General features: G+C 44.0%; 1 long non-coding RNA gene across 6 annotated transcripts in view; it reads right to left on the bottom strand.

Moving 5' to 3' along the window:
• Positions 1 to 24,693, bottom strand: part of LOC115497897 (uncharacterized) — a 155,880-nt gene that overhangs the window by 800 nt on the left and 130,387 nt on the right. Inside the window, exons 8-11 of one of the 6 annotated variants that reach the window (XR_012051531.1) lie at positions 24,432 to 24,693; positions 23,920 to 23,985; positions 7,646 to 7,761; positions 3,235 to 3,832 (exon numbers count right to left, since the gene is read on the bottom strand). The exons of 1 other annotated variant lie outside the window; for it this stretch is intronic. This is a non-coding gene — a long non-coding RNA (uncharacterized lncRNA). Of the gene's footprint in view, positions 1 to 3,234; positions 3,833 to 7,645; positions 7,762 to 23,919 lie in introns of those variants that run through there. 4 more of the 6 variants (XR_012051530.1, XR_012051533.1, XR_012051535.1 and 1 more) reach the window with 4 other exon arrangements.

The raw sequence follows: 24,693 nt of genomic DNA, 5'->3' as shown, positions 1-24,693 counted from the left end.
AAACTAGGTGTTCTTATATCCCACTCTGTGCCCAAAAGTAATTCTAGCCTGCTTTTTCTTCTTTACATCACCTTCCTTTCAAGGGTGTGGGGAAATATTTGGCACCTTCTGTTATCTGCATCCCATGCTTATAGATAATCTGGAAATTTTCTGGTTTAACCACATTATATATAATAGCCAAAAATGTAGGGGACTGGAGCTGTCCTCAGTGTATTTCCAACAGCTTTTCTCCTGTGAAGAACACCAGGTTTTTATGTTGTTCCACTGTGCAATTTAGCAGATCTGTGATCATGGAGGGGAAGTTCCACAGCAGTAAAAGGCCTAAAGCAACTCCAGAACAAGAGTTCTTATCCCGTGGGAAACCTTTCAGAGCCCTTAAAGGTCTTTTTGCATAGTTTCTACTCCTGCGTTAGGTGTAAGCAAACTATTTTTCCCCATCATTAAATAGATCTGCCAAATTATGGGTCTGTGTCCTCAAGAAAACTTATCTTCTACAGTAAGTGCAGAAGCACCTAATTCCCCCTAAACTCTTGCAGAATGACAGATGAAGCCAGCGCAGCAGATCATGATTCTGCTAAACTCAAACAAGCAATAATTCCTTCACAGATCCGGCCTTTCTGGAGGATCCTTCTCCACCCACATCTGAATGACCTCCTTTAGAGCTTTGCAAGCCAGGACTGGACAAACTGACAGGTCCTTTCTGCTCTTTCTGTTTTGATATGCAGGAACTTCATCTCTGGTCTCTGCACAGAGTGGTCAGAAAGGTGCCCACTCTTTTGGTAGGTAAATGGCATCTGGTTCACAGAGCAACACAGAACAACAGAAATACCTGCACAGACACACAGCTGTTCTCAAAAATCCTCTGTACAGTGCTAGAGGCACTGAACACGACCTTCAAAAGTTCTTTGTGTGGTAAATTAACTCTCCTAAAAGCATGAATTTATAGAAGAAGTTGAAAAAAACCCCAGAGAACATCAAGACTAAAGAGCTTCCCTTTTCAGGACAACATCATTATGGTAAAATTAAAAAAAAATCTTTTAAAATAAATAATTATAAGTGAGGAACAGCCTGAAAATATTCCCATCCCTGCCCTTTTTAATTTAATGAGGGGCATTAATTAACACAGCCAGTAATAGATTGTTGTGGTAACTACCACTACAACCCAGCTGTAATCAGACAGAAAGGTATCAAGGGCTGGCCAGTGCAATCATTATCAGATTGAGATTATTCAAAGAAAGAAAAGAAAAGAGCAAGAGGATTTTTTTTTTAATGAACCTTTGTTTATTTGATTAACTCCTTGCCATCTATTTTAATTCTTCCCTTTTCTTCAGTAGTCATTTTCCACTCATCTCTCCCAGCTCCTCTGCTTACTTTGCTTAGCAATGCACTTCTTGCAAGCACATGAAAACTATTCCAATGGTACCAATCATGCATATTCTCAAAAGGCAGGCTTACCCTAAAAAACACTCAGATCAGAACAAGATGCAAGACAAGTGGATCCAGCAAATGAATAGGAGGCATCACAGTGAGACAATTATGATGAATATAAATAAGCTGGCGAAAAGAAATATCATTTCACTGAAACATGCAATTTTGCTGAACCCAAAATCATTCTTGGAGACAAATCTGTCTTCAGAGAGCTTTCAGGATGAGGATTTTTGAGGTTGCGTCAGCTGTGATCAAAGGGAGCAACATCACAGATATTTAGACTGTGTGTCCTCATCCTGCAATGGCAAATCCTGAATGTGAGAATTGCCATTATCTGACCATCTCACGGCACAAAGATCACAGGAGCCATTTTTGGGAAGGAGAATGTTCTTAAAGCCAGTTAGTCCACATGTTCTCTTGCTCTTGTTTAGAAGTCACTGTGCAGCACTAGGTAGAAATACCTGAGCTAATCCAGCATGAAGCAGCTGGAGTAGAGAGCAGCATAGACATGTTCAGCTGCCCAGAGCCATCAGCTGGAGATCCCCACCACCACACACTGCAGTGAGAGGAGCTCAGGCAGGTACAGGACTGCAGAGCCTCCTGTGGATGGCCACAGCCTCTTCTGGACATCTGCAGCCTCTTCTGGACATCAACAGCCTCCTCTGGACATCTACAGCCTCTCCTGGACAGCCACAACCTCTTCTGGACAGCCACAGCCTCCCCTGGATATCTACAGCCTCTTCTGGACATCCACAGCCTCCTCTGGACATCCACAGCCTCTTCTGGACATCCACAGCCTCCTCTCAACATCCACAGCTTCCCCTGGACATCCACAGCCTCTCCTGGACATCTACAGCCTCCTCTGGATATCCACAGCCTCCTCTGGACATCCACAGCCTCCTCTGGACATCCACAGCCTCCCCTGGACATCCACAGCCTCCTCTGGACATCTACAGCCTCCTCCGGACATCTACAGCTCCCCTGGACATCCACAGCCTCTTCTGGACATCCACAGCCTCTTCTGGACAGCCACAGCCTCCCCTGGACAGCCACAGCCTCTTCTGGACATCCCCAGCCTCCTCTGGACATCCACAGCCTCTTCTGGACATCCACAGCCTCCTCTGGACATCCACAGCCTCCTCTGGGCTCTGCACACACTTCTCTGCTTTAGCCTGAACAGTCAAAGCTGTAGCAGCTCATGAAGCACTGCACATTTCTGACATGATCAGACAAATCTGATCACCCAAACACTGCCAGTAACTCAGGTTAGCAACGATCTAGAGGATGAAAAACATCCAGAAAAAAATACAGCAGTTTTGAGGGGTTTATTGTGGGTTATTTCTTTTCACCTTTTTTTTTTTAATTTATTTTTTTGCCCATTAGGGAATTACTAATGGTTCCAAAGTGATATTAATTGGCTTGCAGCTCCACATACATTGTCAAACTGCTGGTCAGCTGGCGGGCACACGGTGCTTTCCCAGCAGATTTCTTTCACAGCTGGATTTGCCATCTGAAAAGTCCTTCCCATTTCCAGCTCTGCAATCCTTCCAGGCAGAAGGGAGAAAAGGAACAGACAGATGCCTTTCCACAGAGATGTAACAACCCTAGCAGGTTCTCAGCATGTCAATAACAATCTAATCAGGCTGCATTATACTGAGGGGAAAATGAGGTCTCTGACTTTGCCAGAACACTTCACACATCCGCTTGCTCTTACAAACACATACAACACACTCCAGTTTCCAGATGCAGATAAGGATAACCACAGCCTGGAAAACAATCCAAGAACTAGGCTAGCCAACTTCTAGCTGGACCTCAGCCTCTTTCCACCTCCTCTCCTTGCTCTGGAATAACAATCGCTGCCTGTAAATTTAATGAAATTTCACAGACAACTGCTCTGTGTTGGTGTCACAGACAGTGCCCTGCTGCTCTGAGCATACACAGGAAAGCTGCTCCCACCTTGCCTCTCCCCCTGTCCTGGTGTAATCACAGGGAACCTGCAAACCTAGCTATGCCCAGGAAGGAGGAATTTGTCCTGGAAGAGTCCTGATGGCACTTTGAGGAAGAACAGCTGCAAGGACCTCTCCTCCCTACATGGGCAACCGATTGGAAGAGCAGAATACAGAAATACAGAATTCACAAATGTCCTGCAGCTCACCAAAAAATTGTACCCCAGGTTTTTCTGTACAGTCCAGTTTCTGCCAGAGCTCCCTCCCCAGGCAGGGCTGATTAAAACTGTCTAACCCTGACTGTAAAACTGAGGGTCTGATCTTCAGATGACCATAGTTAATCTGAATTAGTCACTGACTTGTGAATCACAGAGCAAAGAACCACCCCAGACAGCAGAGCCGCATGCTGGCTGCTTCTCCAGTGTGCTCCAAGGCAAGGACTTATATCCAGTAGCAATCTGTTTTTGTGGGAAAAAAAAAAGAAAAAGAAATTATAAAACAGCAAAATAGGATTCTGAGTCCAGACTCACTGCCTTCAGGAAGGGGGAGGATTTTTTTTTTCCCTTCCTGGCTGATTACCTAAAAAAAAAAAAAAATAGAGAGAGAGAAAAAAAATTATTAGCTCCAGTGAATGAAAAAGAACCCTTTAGTCCAAACTCCTTCGTCAGGCTATCCAAATTCCTGTTTGCCTTGATCTCCTTTCCAGCCAATGAGGTCCTCTTACGCTCTGACTGATGGTGTTGTATATTTAAAAATGTGTTTGTTCTGACAATTTGCTCCTCTTTTATGTAAGAGGACAGGGAAGCAACTCATCCCCAAAACCTCAAGGAAAGAGCACAAACCTTGGCTGCAAGACTATTTGGCTCCCTGAAGACTGTTGATTCTTGGACAAACTGTTATTTCATCCCTAAAATATGTACTTACCCTGAAAAAGCACACACAAACATACAACTGGATATTAAGAGCTTTGGTAGATCTGTGACTCTGGCCTTGTGACTAAAGTGTCAGCTGCTTCTGCAGAAATGGACATGGTAGTGGAAAAAAAAAATATCCCAAACCAAAAAACAAAGGAAGGGCGAACACTGAGCTGCCCACAGCTGGACTGAGCTGAACTTCCATGGCTAAGCCACTAACGCTGGGTTCTCCTCAGTGCCTCTGTGTCAGTGAGGTTATGGAAACCAGAGAGGCAAACAAGGGAATTTCTAAACAGATCAAGGAGAAAAGGAAGGGGAAAAAAGGGTGTGGGGGAGAATAGCCAGAGAACATCCGTTCTGTGGAGGGCTGTGTGTTTCTCAGGGTACCCAGGAGAAGGGGAGATATGCCTGTACAAGAGAGGTCAGTGGGTATCAGATCACATCACCCCTTTCCTCTTCCCCTTGGCTGCCTCTTAACATTCCCTTTTGAGTGCATTTCCCTTTGGTTGTGGGAAAAGCATATTCCACCAGCCCTCTTAAAAAGCATGTTTGAGTGGTACTGCCTGAAATAGAAACCAGATTTCTGCCTTTCAAGACCACTGCCTCAGCCTCTACTGCTAAGGCCTGGCCTTCATCTGAGCGGAAGAGACAGGACTGGAAAGGTGTGCACAACCCCACTGTACCTTCAGAGAGGACATGAATCACACCAAACAGAGCTGGTGGGACTCCTTAGTCCCTTTCACTCCCTTTTCCTGAGTTCACCCTTGGTTTTAACAGGAATGCCTGCACAGACATTATGGAAATACATCTCCAGATCTGCATAAGCCTCTGCATGCTCAGGGGTCAGCAGCCCTGAAAATGATGACCAGAGAACCACAGGATGAATGGAGCCCAGGGACCAGATTAAAATGGACTTTCAAATTAAGTTCAATTTAAATAAATACCCTATTTTTGTTACCATTGGCTAGTTCAAACTACATTTAGTGTCTACTATTTGTCTTCTTTTCGCACAACCTATTTGTAGTTAGCAGAGACTGCCTTTAACAAAACCAAAAAGAAGCACAAGAGCTCACCATCTCCCAGGCTGCACCCTCACACTCCATGGCCTCATTCCCAAAGGTTTCCCCAAGGAAGGTCACTGCTGATATCCAGCCCCTGATCTTCTGGGACATCACCCAGGTGCTGTCCTGGGGAGGAAATGGGCTGAAGGTTTCACTGATCAGGAGAGGGGACATGACCTCCATGGAGGTAGCAGAGAGCCATGGGTGGCCTGGGGAGCAGCAGCCAGGCTGAGTGAGCCCCTGCTCAGCCCCTGCCTGCAGCTGAGCTGCTGGAGGAGCCAGAGCAGCTCACACCGAGTACCCTGCCCACAGTTCAGAGCCCCCACCAGCAGCACCCAAGGGCTCTCCTCCATGCCCACTTCCAGGCTGCTAATAGAATGGAAAAGGATAAGAAATTCCTGCCTGGTTATCTTCAGATGGCATTGACTCTGGAATGCAGCCAGACCACCATCCTGGACCGGCAGCTTCCTTGCAAAGAAATTTCCTGCAAATTCTCCCACCTGAGGCAGTCCTGCATTTCCCACCCATGTGGTTTTCCCTGAATCTTTCCAGATGGGACATGTGGCACTTAGGGACATGGTTTAATGGTGTAATTGGGAGTGCTAGATTAACAGTTGGGCTCTATGATTTTAGAGTTCCTGTCCAGCCCGCAGCTCTGTGATTCAGACAGCTCTGTAAGGGCTCACGACCTGCGGGGCACTGTGTCAGGGCTGCACAGATCCCATTGATCTCCTCCCTTTCAACCTGGGGGAAAGCTCAAGTTTTCAGAAACTATTCTCTTTAACCTCTGTGAGGAAGGAGAGATCTCAGGGATTTGAGTGCTCGTGGTCTTAACGCTGCATTAGCAGGCAAAGAGCTTGCTTGGGATTCTGCTCAGGAAGGGCAGCTCAGAGGAGCAGGTCAGGGAATGTCAAAAGCAGATCAACACCGAAGAAGATGGTTGTGTTTCTCAACGAGCTCTGCTGCTGAACATGCCAGAGACCAGGAGCTAGGAGGGAGGGAAAGGGTGTATGGTGACATGGAGTAAGGGAGAGAAAGTCTTAGCCAGCAAGACAAGCATCCTGAGTCACACTGCTGGGGATGTGAGCCTGCTTTGCCAAGGAAAGGCTGACAGAAGAAGTCAGATGCCTGGAGTAATTCCACAATGTTATTAAAAAAAAAACCAAAAAAACAATTTACAAAGAGCTGGTGCAATTCTAGCCACAACCAGAATGCAAAATCCCACTGATGTGAAGAGCAGCCACCCGCAGCTCGGACTGCCAGAGCTGCCCCTGTTTGTGTGTACGACCAAGGGGGTGAGCAAGGGCGTGAGCGCAGTCTGTGCCAGGGGTTTGGATGAGCTGCAGCCCCAGGCTCATGCAGAGCAGCTCCTGATTTATCAGCCAGGCACGAGAGGCAGAGAGCTCCGTGCACACTCCTGTGGCCATGAGCAGCATCCCTGCAAGCGTCGAGAGGAGCCGCGTGCTCGGTCCCAGCCCCAAACCCCAGCGTGGGAGGGCACCGAGCGCTGTGCCCGCCTCAGCCCCGCCTTGCTCGGCCCTGGAAGAACCACAGCTGTGAACATGACCAAGATGAACATTTTTAGATGAGAGACGAGCTTGTTTTGCTGACTCATAGATGTGATTTTCATAAAGATGCAGGGAATTCGTTGAACTCTGGTTTCACTTTGCTTAGGTCTCCACAGCTTCTTTCTATGGCTATAATCCTTTTCTATTTTCTGCTGTAAAACCTCCTACATTTCACTGAGCTTTTAATTAGAAATTAACAATGAAAATCTGATTTTTTTAAAATGTATACCACTATGCTACACTCCAAAGCCTTTGAAAACACACCAGAGTTTCTTTGCCAGCAAACCTCAGACATTTTTTTTAATTGACAAAGTGTAAAGTGAATACAAAATCCTGAAAAATGAAAATAACGTTGTTTCCATCATTACTTAGGCATTAATAAAGCACAACATTTTGTAGTCCTCGGAGAACTGGGTTAACGTTGGGACTGACAACAGGAGGAAACCATATTTCCATTTGGTCTTGTAAATATTTTTCTTTCACTGCTTTGCTTCAACATCAAGGGTCTAAGGACCGAGGTACAACAGTGTGTGTAGGCAGAAATAAGATCTTTCATTAGATGAACCGGAATAGCTGGGAAAATTAGATAAGTTTCCAGGTGCTTCCTAACCAGTCTCTCTTACACAGCCACTAAGACAAATCTATTGAAACCCCTTGAGCTGGAGGGCTCTGCTTAGGTTTGCTTTCTGTCCTTGTTTCCAGAAGCACAAGTGCTTTTTATGGCCTACCTGACTGAAGGGCAAGGATTAGATCTCTTCAGCTGCAGAAGTGTCTGCCCACTCCATAACCCAGAGTCACTCCAATTCTTTAGTAGCTCTGCTTGCTCCCAGGCTCTTTTCTTTTCCTTGTGAAAAAAGTAATTTAGAATATAAGCACACAAACCCCATTAAAAAAAGCACAGATAAAGTAAATTCCCTAATATGAAATATCATATCCACTCTTCTTAGTCCCTTCACAAGTTCAATTCTCACCAAAACCCACATTAGGTAATGCTGGGTTGCTCCCAGAACAGTGACCTTGTGGTGTAGCTGAGAGCAGAACAGATGCCAGCCTATTTCAATGCCCTGTGACCAAGCCACCAGCTCCATACCAACTCCACTGACTTCACAGAGCGAGAGGAGGAGGAGGAGGAGGTGAAAATGCCCAGCAGTGTTCTCTACCCAGGTAGCAGAGACCTGCCATTCTGAGAACTCAGCAGACACAGATGGAAATCACTGCTAGAAAAAACAGGACATCAGAGAACAGAGAAATCTTGGTGATCTGAGTCTCAGCTTAACAGTGTGAGGGGCTTCTATGTACATGCACTGAAGGAAAAGAGCTCTCAGTGCTGCTAAAAATGATCTTAACCTTTGCAAATAAAAGCAAAGATTGTGAAAGAGGTGACAAGGTTGTTCTGGATACTCTAATTGAAAAGAGCTGTCATTTTCCTGCCTCCTCTGAATATGGCACTGCAGTTAATCACAATTCAATGATAAATAGTGCTGGGAAGGAGAATGGGTTTTATTTGCTCTAAGCAGAGGACAGTCAGCGAAAAATCCACGAGGGGCTGTGAGGCAGAGATCAGCCTAAGCTGGCACAGACACATCACAGGATTTCAGCACCATCAGGGCAGCCACCAGCAGGTTCAGAGCTGCTGAAGCCACGCTCACAGCTCAGCAGCCTGCAGAGCTCCTTCACACCCCACCAGCAGAGCTCAGCAATGGGGCTGAACTCAGAGGCTTTAGCAACAGGCCGTGCAGAAAGCCCAAAGGATGACTGAATATGAAATCTTTCTTGGGAAGAACAATGGAAAAATCATCCAGCCAGGATCTGAATGAGTAACTGGTCCTGACACCTGAACTACCAGCAATCCCAGGGGCTGCTTTAAAAAGAGTAACAAAATCACAAGATTTGTCAGCAGATTTTCATTATGAGGAAGCTGAGGTCAACCATATTTCTAAATTAATTTTCTAGTACATCTTGGTTAGACTTTAGGTAATAGTCCCTCCTCCACCGTCCCCCTCCTTTTTAATAAGTACAATTTACTAGAGTTGCATAAAAATGAGTAATACATTAGTTTCACTTAGACCCAAAGTGAAATGAGTCATTTCTTTCCAGCACATGACCAGGCTGTTATGTCTCTCCTAAGCACACCACAGAAAGATAAAGATGTTACTTTCTGCCCATAAACAGACACAGTAAATCATCTGATTCTTTGAAGTGACAATGAGTTCACCTCCTGAAAAGGTCCATTTGAAGTGCACCTTTCCCTGTCCCACATCCCCACAGCTGTGTCAGGCCCTGGGAAAGGGGCACATATTTTGTTCCCAGACAAACCACGTCTATCCCCTCTGGCTGACAAGGGGGGCATAAAGGTCTCTTTGACAATGGGGCCCCAAAGGGAATAAACATGGCACCTTTATTTATAGATCCAAGGCTTGATAAGCCAATCACTACATGTTCCATCCCCTTCAGGCTTTGAATAACAAGTATTTATTCTTGCCCAGTTCTGGGCTTCTCTGCCCCTCTATCTTGGCAGCTCTCTGCCTCCCATTCACACTCCCTTCAGGAGGGTGCTGGGTTCTGACTGGGACTGTGAAGTGCAAGGTTTGTGGAGATAACATGATGGCATTGAAACTGCTTTTCTGTCTTCCCCAAGTTCAGCTTTGCCTTTTGGCTTTATCCCTTATGTTTGAACTAGAGGGAACTGCATAGGCAGGGATTCCTTATCTTCTCATAAATTAGGCTCAATATAAAAGAACCTGGCCAACTAAACCAAGACAGTTGTTCTCTCTAACAACAGAGAAATTTATATTTAAAACTAAAAACTCAGCAGAAACAAACTCCCCAGCACAGGGTAGAGCCCTTTGACCTTTTTGCCCTTCCACCCCAAACCAAAGAGGGTATTTGGCATCCACGAAGCAGGATGTGCTCTGTAGTGCTCCCAGGAGCTCAGCAGCACTCAGGAGCCACCACAGGAGCACCACACCTGATTGTTCCATACCCCAGATTACTGTCTCACACACTGCCAGGAGGGATCAACCCGACCTTGGCTCTGTAGTGGCAACAACATTCCTGCAAAATCTGTCAGGCTACACTGAAATTAGGGTGGATTCATTGAATTATTATTTTTCTTTGCTAAATTCACCTCTGACCAGTCCTTTGGTAAACATGGGTCTAAGTGAAACTAAACAGTAAACATAAGTGCTAATCAAAAGCAGGATTAATGGTAAAAACAAAAACAGTTATTAACCTATTTACTTTAACACAGTCTGACATAAACAGGTCATTGCATCCAAAATCTCACCTTGGAGAGGAGCTCCCATGTTCCTTCCACATCTTTTATATGTTTTCTGGCCTCCTTCACATCTGAATTCACAGAGCATGTTTTAAACATACTGGTGGGCACTCCCCAGTGTCACTCTCCTTGACAGCTCCAATCACTGTCAGCAAATGTACCCTGGCAAGTATCCCTGATAGAGTCTAACCCAACCTTGCCCTTCACTGCCCTCCAGAAACCAGCCCATAACTTACTGACTACAGAATTTGTCTTTTTCCTTCCCAAGGAAATCGCTTTACTGGACTAACTGACTTAGCAGGAAGAGACAAAACACCTTTCCTACTCCCAAACCTCTTCTCAAGGTCAGGAATGGGAGTAGGAGATTTTTCATTTCCACTGGGGTATTAGTTTGATCACTGGCTTTGTAGGACTGACGGCACCATTTACTGTAGTTCCAAATGCATGTGCAACTTTCAAGTCTCTTACAGTAGTAACTGATGCATCGATTAACACATTTTCTATGTGGGGATGTTCATCCTGCTAATAAATATCCAGCAGCATTGATAGTATCAAGCAAAGTCTTCCCTACATTTATACATAGAACAAATTTGGTGCCAGCCAGGACAATTCAGTGTCCCACTATGCACAGAGATTTAAAGGTTTGCCCCTGATTAATCAATAAGAAATTAGGAAAAAAAAAAAAAAAAAAAGAGAGAAAACACAAAAAACTTATTGTCACTTAAAGTTAGAGGCAGACACAAGAAGATCTCTTTACACATTTTTTGCTTTGGCAATAGTAAGAAATCATTGGTTTACACAAAACAACCATATTCCTCTGGATTTATACAAATGTGGCCAAACTCACAGTGCTGGTAAAAATTCACAAAAGCTGCTCTCCTGCCTTCACATCTGCCTTGCAGATCCCATGAGACTCCTGCAAACTCAACTCCCACCCACTTAGCACAACCCATGGAGCTGCAAATGGGTGACCTGAAGCTCCTTTTCAAATCCCAAATCCAGGAAGTTCTCTTCTATTGCTCAAAGTTTGACCTGCCAATAGTGAAATAACTTTTTTTTTAAAAAAAAATCTTTTTATATGAACTGTATATCACTATCTCTTCACTTCACAGTCTGAGCCAGTTTTAAATCCATTGCCTTCCACCACCTCAGCCCTGAGGGTGCACTGAGGTCATGTTTCCTATATTTTCTTTGAAATCATGAAACCTACAGGGAAAGGGGTGGTGGTGGTGAGTAGAGTGTATTTTAAGACCTTCTGTAACTCAAGACCTGGAGCTATAGGAAAGGACTATGCATTGCAGCACTGATGATCAAATCATGAGTTGGCAAGACTGGGCTTTCATTCAGCTGAACCACCAATGCACTTGAAACACTGACTTGCTTTTCTCCTTTTGTTTCAGATCTGCTCAGCATCTTTGCTGACATAATATGACCAAGGTTATTTCTGCTCTGAATCAACATCAAAAAAGGGAAAGGAAGAAAAGTGAAAATACCACTCTCCAAATCTTCATCCCACAGCATATTCCAGAGGCCACAACTTGATCATACCTTCTCTCACTCTCCCATGACCTCTTGCAAAATAATCCCTCCTCACATGCAAGTTATAAAGCAAAGCAGTTCCTTTGACACTGAAAGTGCACACGGGCTGTGATGGCAAGATAAAAGTCATCCAATAACACACACAATTCCAGCTTATCTTGAGAAAAGCGATAGCTCAGCCACAAATGGTGAGGGCTGTGCAGTGAAGGCAACTTGCCCAAGGTTATGGGGGATCCACGTTATGGAGAATTCAGCCTCTCCACCCCTGGGCTGATTCAGCACGCAAGTGAGGGAGGCAAAAGGTCAGGTGCCCTAAACTGTGGGTACTGAGTACCCACACAACCAAACTGTACAATAGCACTCATCCAAAGGAGCTACCTTCCCTTTCCCAGACCTCAGGAAGCACTTGCAGGACATTGCTGCACTGTGCAACTGCCCCCAGGCCAGCAGCCAGGTCATCACACCATCACCAACACCAGCCCTAAAGCAGGGCACTCTCACTAGTCCAGGTCTGAGGCTGCTTCTTACTGCAGCCTGTGCAGGAGGGATCAGCCTGATTGGGATTGTGCTTCCTGCTCTGTTCTCAGCCACATGGATGTAGGAACTAGAGCATGCAGGGCCATAGCCTCACTGCAAGAGTGGAAACCACCAGCACAAGGAAGTGCAGGGCCAGCATCATTTCCAGCCCAGGCTCTGCTCCTGGGGAAGCAGCCCCTTCACCACCCACCTTTCCCTCAATACAATCCCACCTATTTCACTGCCCAGAGGAGAGGCAAACACCAAGCTCCAAATCACGAGGATATTGCAGGTTCCTTTATGCATCAACTGCAAAACTGAGCCAAGCCCAGGGACAGCTTTAGGCTGTAGTGTGTATCCAGGGGAAAAAGCAGTTCTTGATCCTCTACCAAGGACCTCTATTTGCCCTCAGACTTGCACTGATCACAGCTAAGAAATGAGAGAGGAAGAGTATGTTACATTTTTTTCCTTTAGACAACGCTCCAAAAATTCCTGTGTTTGACTATGGAAAACACAAATGATGTGGGTGTTTAAACTGATCACCCTGGCAGTGATTTAAAAAGAAACTACACAGAGCCAGGAAATCCCAGATTTATAGAGCTGCAGCCTTATTTCCTCGTAGCATGAAGGAGAAAACCTGCCTGTATGCACATGTTTTTCCAGCCCCCAAATTTGCTATCTGTCCAGTCTTACATCAGAAAGTATTTCTCAAAGCTATCTTCAGGTAAGCAGGAATAAAACCACAACCCTTTTTCAAGCAAGCCAGAAGTCATGAAGGCAGATAAAGCTATGGGCCTGTCTTTTTGCCTGCTCTTAGACACAAACATTTAGGTCACAGAGTAGGAGAAACTGTGGGCCAGTCTCTGCTCAGAAACCTCAGAATATATTTCCAAACAGCAAATTACACCTGAATAAAGAGCTGGCAAATGGGACAGGCCTGCCTTACTGCTACAGCTCACCCACCACATGGTCTTCATCTCTTCATTTCATCCTGAGCTGTTTTACTGCATAGCCATGCCTTTTTACAAAGTGCAGTGCCTTCTCCTGACAACATCACCCTTGGGAAGCCAAAGCACTCCAAATGCAATGGCTGGCATTAAACAAAGAGCATTATTGTTACACTTCTTACCCCTACTTAAGCTCGATTTGGGCATAGATTAGAGGTGCAGAAAAGACAGACAACTGCCGAATGCAGAGGAAATGCTGGAGTTTCTTGTTCAAGGCAGAAGAGGGAAGGGAAACAGGCTGGAGGTGGCTGTTCCTTAGCCAGCCTCTGCTAATCGAAGCGAGCCATCCTCATCAATATCACTTTGCTTTGGCAGCTCTTCAGGATGAAAAAAAAAATAAAGGAAAAAAAAAATCTCACTCCCCCTGTGCAACACGCTTTAATTGCTGTGTGTATCACACACGAAAGAGGAAATCCAGGGGGGTAGCAGCAACATGATGAGCTGCACCACCTTTATTGCTTTCAAGAGAAAATTCTTGCAGTTGGGGAGCAGGAAGGGGGAAGGTGCATCCCCCTCTGACCCACAGGGCACATTCTTTGCCACTCCATCTGCCACCCCCAGCTGCTAAATCCTCTGTCACCAGCACAAGGTGATCTCGGAGCAAAGGCACTGCTAACACATGAAAGGAAACAACTTTGGCTGGTTGCCTCCCTAAAAACCCAGCTCTCCCCACCCCCTTCCTGCGCTTCCTCCCTGACATGTTTAAAGCATCTGAGCATGGAGGTGCTGAGATAGCACAGAGCGAGTTTCCCTTTCCTATCCCATCAGATGGCTCTTGTCAGCAGCTCCCTTCAGCCCTACTCTCAGCCCCCTGTTTTCCATGAGGATTTCCTTCCCTCCTGCTCTGGAGCCACTGCTCTGGAGCTCACATTATTTGATTTCTTGGAGCCTACAGTCTGGAGCCAGAAAGGTTTGTCTGCTTCCCTGGGTTCAGCTAATAAATTGGGATCAGGGGGTCACACAGCAGGGGACTTGGAAGCCTGAGAGCCTCTGACACCATTTTTATTAGTTTTTACTATACATACCATTTCAGGAGCTGGGATGCCATCCCAGTGGGGCCCTACCCATTGCTTAGTAACTAAGATTTTGTAATCTAAGTTTTGACAAGGTCATTTTTTACCTTGGGAGAGTGTGGGGGAGGGAGAACCCCCACATACATTAATTACACAAACACTGTGGGGACAATGCAAATAGGAACCCATTTCCCCTTTGCATCAGGGCCAAGGATGAAAAATCTTTTTACTACAAGGCTATTACAAGCCAAACAGGCCAGGATATTTTAAAAGAGACACTGATACAGTCCTGTCCTCTACTTGAAGACTGGAGGAGTGCATCTCAGCCTTTCTGCTGTCTATCCCTAAAAACAACCCCATGTCATCAGCCAAAGTGAACAAACCTGGAGGTAGCCAAACAAACCTGGAGATTGCCAAACAAACCTGGAGTTAACTACACAGCCCTGGTGCCCAAGCTGCATTAAATGCCCCCATGCCTCTGCTGGCAGCATAAGGATGACCCTGATCAAGCTAAAATTAAGCAGTAAAACACCCACCAGCTTCAATATCCCCATGCTGGTGATCACCTGGTGTTTAGCTAATCACCACACTGGGTATAAATGACCTTTTGGCAAGCTCTTGTCCCAAAAACAGAGGTGTGAAAAGCCAAAACACCATGGTCCTTCTGGTCTACCAGAGACAGGTTTTTTTCCTGATAGGAAGTTTCTTAGGCTAAAAAGCAGGATGTTTAGAAGGCGTGAGAAACAGGGCAAGCACGTCAGTGCTGGGACAATTCCATGAGAGCAGGCACAGGTCACAGCCAAGGCAGCAGCAGTGCTCTGGTGACACTGCCATGGCCACAGGGAAATGGTGCTGGTGTGGGGAATGAGCTGCCAACCGTCCTGACCTGCTGAAAACAAGGCAAAACAGCCACTCTGGCTTAAAGACACACAAGATGATTTAGGGAAGCAGTCAGTCTGCCTTCCCTAGTGCACTCAGTGCTGCTCTCTTCCACTGCAGCTTTGCTGAGGTCGAGAACCCTGAGCATATTTTTCTTTTTTCTGGTTTTTACATCTGCTGTGATAAATCCACCATGGAAAGAGGAAAACAGTCCTTTTGTCACTTCTACCTTTCCCTTACACCCTCTCCCCTGATCCAGAGCTGCATGAGGTTCATGCCTCTGATGTGGTTAAAGTCAGACTGAGGCTGGTAAGGCTTTGAGGTCCCTTGGTATGAATCTTGCTGGCTGTCATCTCACTGGGCTCCAGCACAAGCTTTGAGGTTAAGTCCCAGTGTTTGTGTTTTGGGTCTTTGTTGTGGTTCCTTGATATGTTCATGATGGCCTTGGCTCTGCCACCCTACAAGCAAATGCAAAATTCACACAGTGGTGACTCAGTTGTTTTATCCACTGGCAGCAGAAGCAGCAGCTGGCAGAGGCTCAAAACAGATCAGAGAACGGGGCAACAAGTGTCTCCAAGATGGATTTCAGACAAACAAGGAAAAATGAAAACCCTGAAAAAGATAGGGAGAAAAAGCCTGCCATGAAAGAGAGAGACAGCAAAAAAGCTGGAACGTCAACTATAGGCTGAAGAGATGAAAAGTAAATCAGCTCTGTGACAGACAAGGAGATGTGCTGTGCCTCGGAACAGGAACACAAAACACAGCGACTCCCTGGCCCATACAGATTGTTCCACGGGTTCAACTCAGCCTGCACGTCAAAAGAACTTGCTTTTTGCTGCCAGCACTGGGAGCTCAAAGCAGAGCCTACAGATCAAGCTGTTTTCTTCCTGCTTGAGGCAACAGCCCTAAAAATAAAATGACCCTGGAGGACTCCAAGCTGGCTTGCTCGTTTGGCTGATAGTGTATGAAGTAGGATAGCAAGGCTTGTGCTTGTTCTTCTGCAGTTATAGATGGGCTGTGTGGCTTTCAAGTAACAAAATACATCCCCAGATGTGAAGGGGAACTTCACCATGACCTGGTTTTACATCATGGTAACACCTTCATGCCTGGAAGAGAAAAGCTCCTGATAATATCTCCTGGGCTGTCTGAACACACAGTACCACAGGCACTTGCTCAGTGCACACACAGAACTGTGAGCAATCCCTTCACCAGGCCACATGACTGAGCTGAAGCTGTGAACCTGCCAATAAAAGCAAGACATCATGAGTTATGATGCACAGAAAAAGGATATTTCTACATTCACCATGTTTCTGGCTGAACACATGAGAAAGTATCACACATGGTCTTGCATGGTAAGGGACTCTATAATCAAATATCACATTTTAGAAGAAGTAAAGATGGCCTCATGCTTAAACACAGCAGTAGAATCACATCTGGATCCTGTCCTTGGTATGACCCATGGTCATCCTGTGAGACCTCAGGCAAGTCTTGTCTTAGCTGTCTAGCAGTTATGAAATCATTACAGTGTGTAGTGATATTTTTTTTAGTATTTTTTTTAAACAATGCACAACCATTTACATTCAGAGAGCTTTACAACTCATTTCTGTCTGTTTGATCTCCAGCCCCAACTTTTCTGGCAAAATAGCAATTAGAACACATGTGCTGAGCTGGCTCTTTGTTGCTGCCTGTGCCCTATCAGACTCCAAAAATGATTGTGACTCAGTCACCTAAGCTGCATTCTGTTTATTCATGTGTAAACTGGGAATCATTAGAATTGCTTTCTAAGCATTAATTGATTATTCTTCATAGCACTACTAAAGAATTCCTAGAACAGAGACGAAGAAAACCAACACAAGGAACAGACAGCATCAAAATTGTAAACTGTCAATAGTTTTTTGTTTACTTCTTTTCTCTTTTTCTGAGCATGGTGCTATGGGAAATTTGTTCCAGTCATGTCTTGACTTCAACATAGTGTACTGTGGTTTTCTCTGTGACTTTGATCCATCCATCCCAACTTTTCTCCAAAATCCATTTTGGAAATGAAACTTAGCATTCTTAGGGGGCTTCATGATTGCCACAAAGCCAGTGAAGATATGTCCATTTATATAATTCCCTGTGTTTATCTGTCCCTGTCATTAAGGGGAAAGATAGTCAGATGGATTTCAGATGACTCAAGAATTTTTAGGAGTAGTTATCTCCTTCTACAACTTCTCTGTGCATTTGTGTAACTCCAGTCACTGCTCTTACATCCATAACCATATTCTCCAGCTGGCTGAAGTCCTTCTAAAGGTCTGCACATGTCCCTGCTTGTTAAAAAGGCTGGAAAGAAATTGTAACATCTGCATATAGAGGAATGAATTCCCTTCCTTCCTGGGCCTGAGCTGCCTTGAGTGGAGCATGGATGGAGCAACAACTAAATTTCCAAAGCAGGTAAAGAACTCAGTCAGAATGGCAGCAGGTGTGTTATTTGGGTAGATTAACTTCACACCGTTCATCACTTCCAGCAACAAAATAACTGAAATAAAACACAAATCCAACTGCAAAGCTCAGGTCTAGTTCTCCCTCAGGAATACAAGCCCAAACCAGCCATCCTTGGAATTCACATATATGGAAAGAGGAGGTATATGGTGTAGCTGGGTAATGCAAACAGTCTCATTTTCCCTAATGCAGTATATGCTCAGCTCATAAAAATACTGCTTTGCAGAGTCAGAGTTTTAGTTTTGTTTTTTATGGTGTTAGACTAAAATTGTTTTACTGCTGTAGTTATTTAGTCACAGGTCAGTTAGTCACACAACAACAACTGCTGTCACAGAAGATTAATTGGAGACATTTTACTCCTAAAAAATTAGTTTCCTCTCAGGTAACAACATGGAAATGTATTGAAAGCAAAAAGGAACATTCAAACAAGCTGGTAAAGATTCAGGCAGATATTCTCAGCTGTCCGTGAGACACTCAGAACTGCCCCACCTGAAGCCCAAAGGTTTCTCCTGGAGGAGGAAAAAGTTATTTAGGAAAAACACACAAGTGAAAAATCAGACTTTTCTGTTAGGAGACAGCTAGCTGAACACTCATTTTTTCTCTTTGGAGAAGGTTTTAATGGAAAAACTGACTGATTTGGCAGAGACTGTTCCAAGACAGTGATACTGAGTCATAAAGCAAAGCTGTAGCTACCATGCAGCCTGATCCAATGGCCCTGAAGTCAAGAGGAGGCTCTGGACCAGGCCCATACAAATTAAATAAAGTTTGCAGCATGCCTCTTATTAGCTCAGACCCACTGGAAGAGCTGGCAATGAAAAGCTGCTGCTGCTGCTTTCAGAACAACTCTTCCCTCACTATTAGCAGTATCATTTCTGTCCAAGGATGTTCTGCAAATTGTGACAGGCATCAAAACGAGGAGTGTTCTTTGGACTTTGTTGTTCAAAGGGAAGGGGGAAAAACAGTTTCACAGCTGTAGGTTGAGCATGAAAAATGTGGCAGGTGACAGAAAGAGGGTCACCACGCTGTGGGAGTGTCTCTGTTTGACAGTGTATGGGCTTGGTTTTCTGTTATATTGTGTGAATTTAGTGCTGGCAGAACAGGGAAAAATGCTAGTTACTTAAATCCTGGGATGAGGAGCAGCAGCAGTTGCCACTTAATAGGAAAAAACATTCTCCTTCAGATGAAGAAGGGAACAAAATCTATATAAAGGATAAGCAGTAACAGAAATCAGACCTGGGAGCATAGAAAGGGATAAAAAAAAAAAAAAAAAAGAAGCTTCAGAAGGGACACCGAACAAACCTAATTGATCTCCTGACACAAAGCACATCCCTTGAAGTCAGACATCCCTTTCAATCAGGGGTAAGGACCAAAAATGACAGAGAATAATAATCTGTCAATTCTGGAGAACAGAGAAGAGACAGAGACAGGATTCCATGTTACAGGACCAAAAGGGAGCCCTTGACCTCCATCCCTCAGCTCTCAGTTTGGATGCAGGAGGGGAGTTGCAGAGGTGGCAACAGCTCCTGGTGCTGCAATGCTCAGGTCTCACTCAGAAGGACCCCAGGGAGGTGAGGAGAGCCCCTGAGCCCCATCTACAAACTGCTGCACCAGTAACCCTGCCCTTGATGGATTTCCTTTGGAGACTATGGTCAGGAAGGCACGGAATGCAAAGAGAGGATAATAAGAAGAAATTATTTAATTAACTATACAACAATGCCAAAAACCTGGGTAATAAACAAGAGGAAATAGAATTAGTCATTTATGAGCACTAATTTGACCTAGCTGCTATTACTGAACCTCGTAGAAAGATTTGCATGACTGAATGTTTAAATCAATGTTTATAATCTACTTAGATAGGGCCTAGATCTTAGAAGAAAATGAGGAGTGGAAAAGATGTATTTACCTATAACCAAGTCATGGACAATTAAAAATAAAAAAAAAGCTGTGCTGAATATTTCCTACTTGATGACCCGGATAAAGCAACAAGATGGCATATTAGCTGCTATCCCCTGCCACCCTTCTGGAAACCAGGGTGACTAATACAAAAACTGGTTATTTGTGAGGTGTAGAATGAAAAGACAATCTAACCTCAAGGTCTCCCTCACAAGAGGTTATTTCTAAACCCTTTTAGAACTGCTAAATATCCCTGCTGTGAATGTGGTGAAGTGGCAGAGAGCTCACCAGGCTGGGGAAAACCTCTACCAACACAGTCTTGACAAAAATGCAACAACCATAAATACAACTAATTATGAGTCAATAACTCTTTTTACAGGCAGGAGTACCTAATTCTAAATCTGAACTAATAATGATATAAACTTGGTGCCCTGCAAAGCTCTCAGCAATTCAGTTGAGTGAAAAATGTCTCACTGACCAAACATGACTAGGTGGTGTTTATGAATATCCTGCTAAAAGCTCCACATGCCACAACCCTATAGCCAAGAGGAGAGATGATATTAGTCAAATAATTGATCTACACTAAGACATTGCAGAAATCTAACAAACCTTCCAAAGGCACTATGCTTCTCTGAGGCCAGTTAATAAATATGTTTTGTTGGTAGGTCCCAATGGTGTCCCAAATCTCTGTTTGTTATATAAAACAACCAAGTTTTTCACTTGGTTTAGACCATACACATTATTTGCTGCCATATCTTGCTCATCTTCAGAGTATACTCTGGATAAAAGGATATAAAAAGCTGAGGGGATGATATCATTGGTGTTGAAAGATCCTCCAGAAAGCAAAACTCAAGTCCTTGTGTAATGCAGCAGAGACAGGGCTGAAAATAAGGGAGAGCAAGAAGGGAATCATTATCCACTGACCTTCTACCACACATGGCATGCCGTGACCTTGGCCTCCTTTTTAACCTCTTCTGTGCCAGCCCTCCAGGGTGATGCCAGCTGAAGCTTCAGGGATAATTTTAAAGTGCCAGATGGAGTGTCAAAGCAAACAGCATCTGTCCAAAGGGGCCCAGCCCTTTGGATCCTTCTCAGAGTATCTCCTGAACATCTGCAGTAATTAAATGCCTAAGCTGAACAAGATTTCAGTTGAATCAGATATAGTTCACTGCACAAGGGTTCTTTATCTGCTCTGCATGCCTAGAAAAAAGTTTTGCTTCTCCCTAAGCCCTCTTCACCCTGAACATCAGAATTATGGCAGCTTGTTTGTTCAAAAAATAGGTGTTTAGTGAGTAAACACATAATTTGGCATCCAACAAAGTTGTTTCTCATGTCTAGAAGGAGAAAAAAAACACAAAGAAAATGAGAAGCAGGAGAGGAAAAAACTTATCCAAGTGGGAGAGATTGGAGTTTGATATCCCAGTGCAAAGATGAAGTTAATTCCCTTCCTTCCCATCAAAGGGAGGCAAAGCTTCACAAGTCAGTACCAAAGACACAATAGAGACCATTTCATTTGCTCTTATTTACACAGACCTGAGGTATCCACCATTCCCTCTTTCCTACCTCTGGCATTCCCAGAACTGACATGCCTTGTAGCTCGACTCTCGTTGTAAAAGAACAAGAAATACCTCATTTGGGAGAATAGTGATAAATCTGCTGATTTAAAAGAGAACCTGTACCCAGTAAAAGCCAAAAAAAGTACCTGTAGAGTCAAGTCAAGCATTCGGGAAGCAGACAGGTCTGTGGAGAGGAGATACCACTTCTTAAAACAGATGACGCCTGTCAGACCAATATATCAATCCTAGCTGCAATACCATGGACCTTACTGTAGCCACAGTTCCCTGGCTACAGAAAAAACCACATTGATATGTCCTTTCCGAGACAGAAAGGGGCAAGGAAACGAAACCCTTTTGTGCTGCATGGCAGGAAAACATGATTACAGAGGGACAATTTTCTGAGAGTCCCAAGTATCTGGCAACCCTGATCATTCTAAACAGGGAACAACTCATAAGATAAATGTTCGGCCTTCAGCACTTATTCCTCATAGTGCAAGGTTCTCATATAGAGGTTCCATACAGTACTGAATTAGTGTAAGATATTACCTGGCATTCCTGATAGAGTTTTTACATAGGTGTTCACATCCATTGCTTAACTCTCCATAGTTTATATTATTTTCTTCTATCTATCTATTCTAGCATGTTCCTCAGGCATCTGTCACTTTGGGATCCTTTTTCTAGGAGCAGTAATATATTCCCTGCACACTGGACAGATGCACCAGTTACCTGCCAGCACTGGTTTGCTCCCTCTCATTCTGTTGGGAAACCCTAAAAAAATTGCACTGTTGATTTCACCCTTTGCCAAAATCTGAGGCTGTTGGCCTGGGAATCTCACATATTAAGAAATCTAGTTTTGCTCCCTCTTCTTACTCAGCTCATTTCCTTTCCCTACAGAGCATAAGTCTGCAGGCCACACCAGAAGAGGGAAATTCATTATTTTTTGTCAAATTTGAGGGTGAAAAGGAAATTAGCTGAAATGACTGATCTCATTCTAAATCAGGAATTATATTTAATTCTCTGTTGGTATTTGTTCTTTGCTCACTAAGATTAAACTGTTGACACATTTGGTGGTACAACTTCAGAGCCATAAACCATGGAACCATACAATGGCTTGGATTGGGAAGAACCTTAAATATCATCCATTTCCAGCCCCACTGCTGTGGGCAGGGACACCTTTCCTAGACCAAGTTGCTCAGAGCTCCATCCAGCCTGGACTTGAACACTTCATCATTGTCATCAGGGGTTGCAGCTGGAGAATGGGCAGAGCATGTCTGGAGTCCAGGCTGGTATGTGCCAATCAGTCACACTGGGATATAATCATCCAGTATTGTCCTTGGGATGCAAAAGTGTGATGGCACTTAAAACACCCAGCAAAAGTTTTCTCCGAGATCTGACTCACTGGGACCCACAGTTTGTTAACTGTGAATTAAAAGCTTTTTATTCTGGACATAATTTGCATAATTGTGTACTTCAAAAGATTACCAAGAGAGACTTCTCCCTGTGACAAACCCCAGACCCACTTTATGGAAGGCCTAAATCCTCTCATCAAATCTTGCACCAAATACCTCTTTGGACAGTCCGAAAAACTCAGGAAGAAAGGAAAGAGATAAAAGAAAAAGGCTGTGAGAAGGAAGGGAAACTCACAACAGGCCTAATATGTGAGGGGGGGATGGGGAAAGAGAAGACAAAATAAAGGCCATGCCAAATGACTCTGCTTTCCCCTCTATTTCATTTGGAGAGAAGATTAGGTTACTACAGTTCAACAGGACTCAGTTTGCTTATTGCTTTGGGCATTAAGAACTTAATGCAAAAGTAATGAAGTTAAACCTGTGGCATAGATAATGGTCATTAGCAGCCTTCTTTCCCTGTCATAAACCTGACCCTTGTTAACTCCCGTTTTATCTTTCTATGCAGATGATTCTGAATGGGGCAGGAAGTATTCTCTATTCTGGCCAATTTGGGAAAAGCATCAGCTAGTGGGTATGCACTGTTATTTCCAAAACTGCAGCTCCTCTCCCCCACATTACAGCCCAGGTTGTATTACAAACTAAAGAGAAACACTGGGGAAAAAAGGTCAGACCTTGACAGAAAAAGCACAACTCATCGTAGGGCTGAGAAGTCAGTTAGGATCAAAATCTCCTAAGAGAAGGATGTTAGAGAAAAGACAAACATTAAAAAGTTTTAGCAAGGAACAAATCACATTTATTCTTTAACCTCTTTAATTTCTGTTCTCCACCTCCCAGATAATGGAGCTTGTTCCCTGCTCATTAATTAAGCTCTTTAAGAGTTTACTGACTGAGGGCACAAGTACCCCTTCAAACAGATCCCTGAGAGCTGCTGTGTGTTTCTGTGCCACTGTTCTGACAAAGGGAGTCCTGTTACCCAGCTCTGTTAAGGAACATCTTCCCTTGATGAGACTCTTATTCTTCCTTTATGGCACAGATATTCTTTCACCTGGGACCCAAAAGGAGCATAATTTTAGCCAAAACAAACTCATTGTACATGACTGCATGGGGACAACTCTGTATCATACCCCAGGTCAGAAAATATGCTCTAATTCATCTGTTTTTAGAAGCACAATGATGATTACTATTTTTTTTTTTTTATGTTTCCCTAATAATGGTCAAGCTTTTTTTTTCCCTGGGAATTATGGGGTGCATGAAGAAACTGAATTTACAAATTGAAGTGACCATGCCAATGTCTAACTCCAAATAAAGAAGGGCTGAATAGCAACTTTGACCTTAATGATAAATTAATCAATGTTGAGGCTTCATTGCCAAGTGAATCCAAATGTACCCAAAAGGCAGAAATAGAGCCCTCAAGCAAATTGCAAAATTGCATTACCTTCAAAGGATCATCCGGCCCTCCAAGTAAAAATGCTTCATAATAATGTCATCACCAGAGTTACACCTATATTTGAGTAACAGGGAGTGGATTAGTCATCACTTGGTGAGGAAACAAAACATGAATTTCTGAGTTATAGTCCCAGAGAATTATCTGTTTTCCTGTAAATTCACTAGAAGAGAGGAAAACCACAGACAGAATTACCCCAAGCTGAGATTTTAGTATTTCATGCTGAAATGGGGTCTGTACAGGACATTGCTGAATAGACAGATAAAACAGTCAAATTTTAAGGTGTAGAAGCCAATATGACTGCTTGAATCATCTCACATCTCCTGTTCAGCTTCTCATCCACTGTATTTACACAGACATATGCGATTTTGTTGCCAGCTGGTGATTTGGCAATAAAATGTAATCTGAGCCTAATGTGCCTAGAAGATTTGTTTGGAAAAAAATAAACCCAAGATAAAAAAAACCAAACTAAGTAGTACTTGTTTATAGAAACATTACGGTACCTTTGATCCTTTCTTCTGTTCTGCTTCAATATGCTTGAGTAAAAAGAAAATACGCTGTAAATTTCAGAGAGCAGCATGGGGGCTCCTATGTTTGTGTTGCAAAGACAGACCGAAGCCTTTAATCAAGACAAACTCCTGTAGGGCAAATTTCCCAATGTGGCATTAGTGTGGTGGTGTTGCTAGGTGGATCCCCATCCAAGCACTCTGCAGCCCTTGGAGCTGGGCTGACCCACTTCTGTGGCAGGGCAGCACTGCAGAACCA

The sequence above is a fragment of the Taeniopygia guttata genome, chromosome 20, assembly GCF_048771995.1.
Source record: "Taeniopygia guttata chromosome 20, bTaeGut7.mat, whole genome shotgun sequence".
Lineage (NCBI taxonomy): Eukaryota > Metazoa > Chordata > Aves > Passeriformes > Estrildidae > Taeniopygia > Taeniopygia guttata.
The sequence above is the reverse complement of the archived record's forward strand: the minus strand, read 5'-3'. Positions and strand labels throughout refer to the sequence as shown.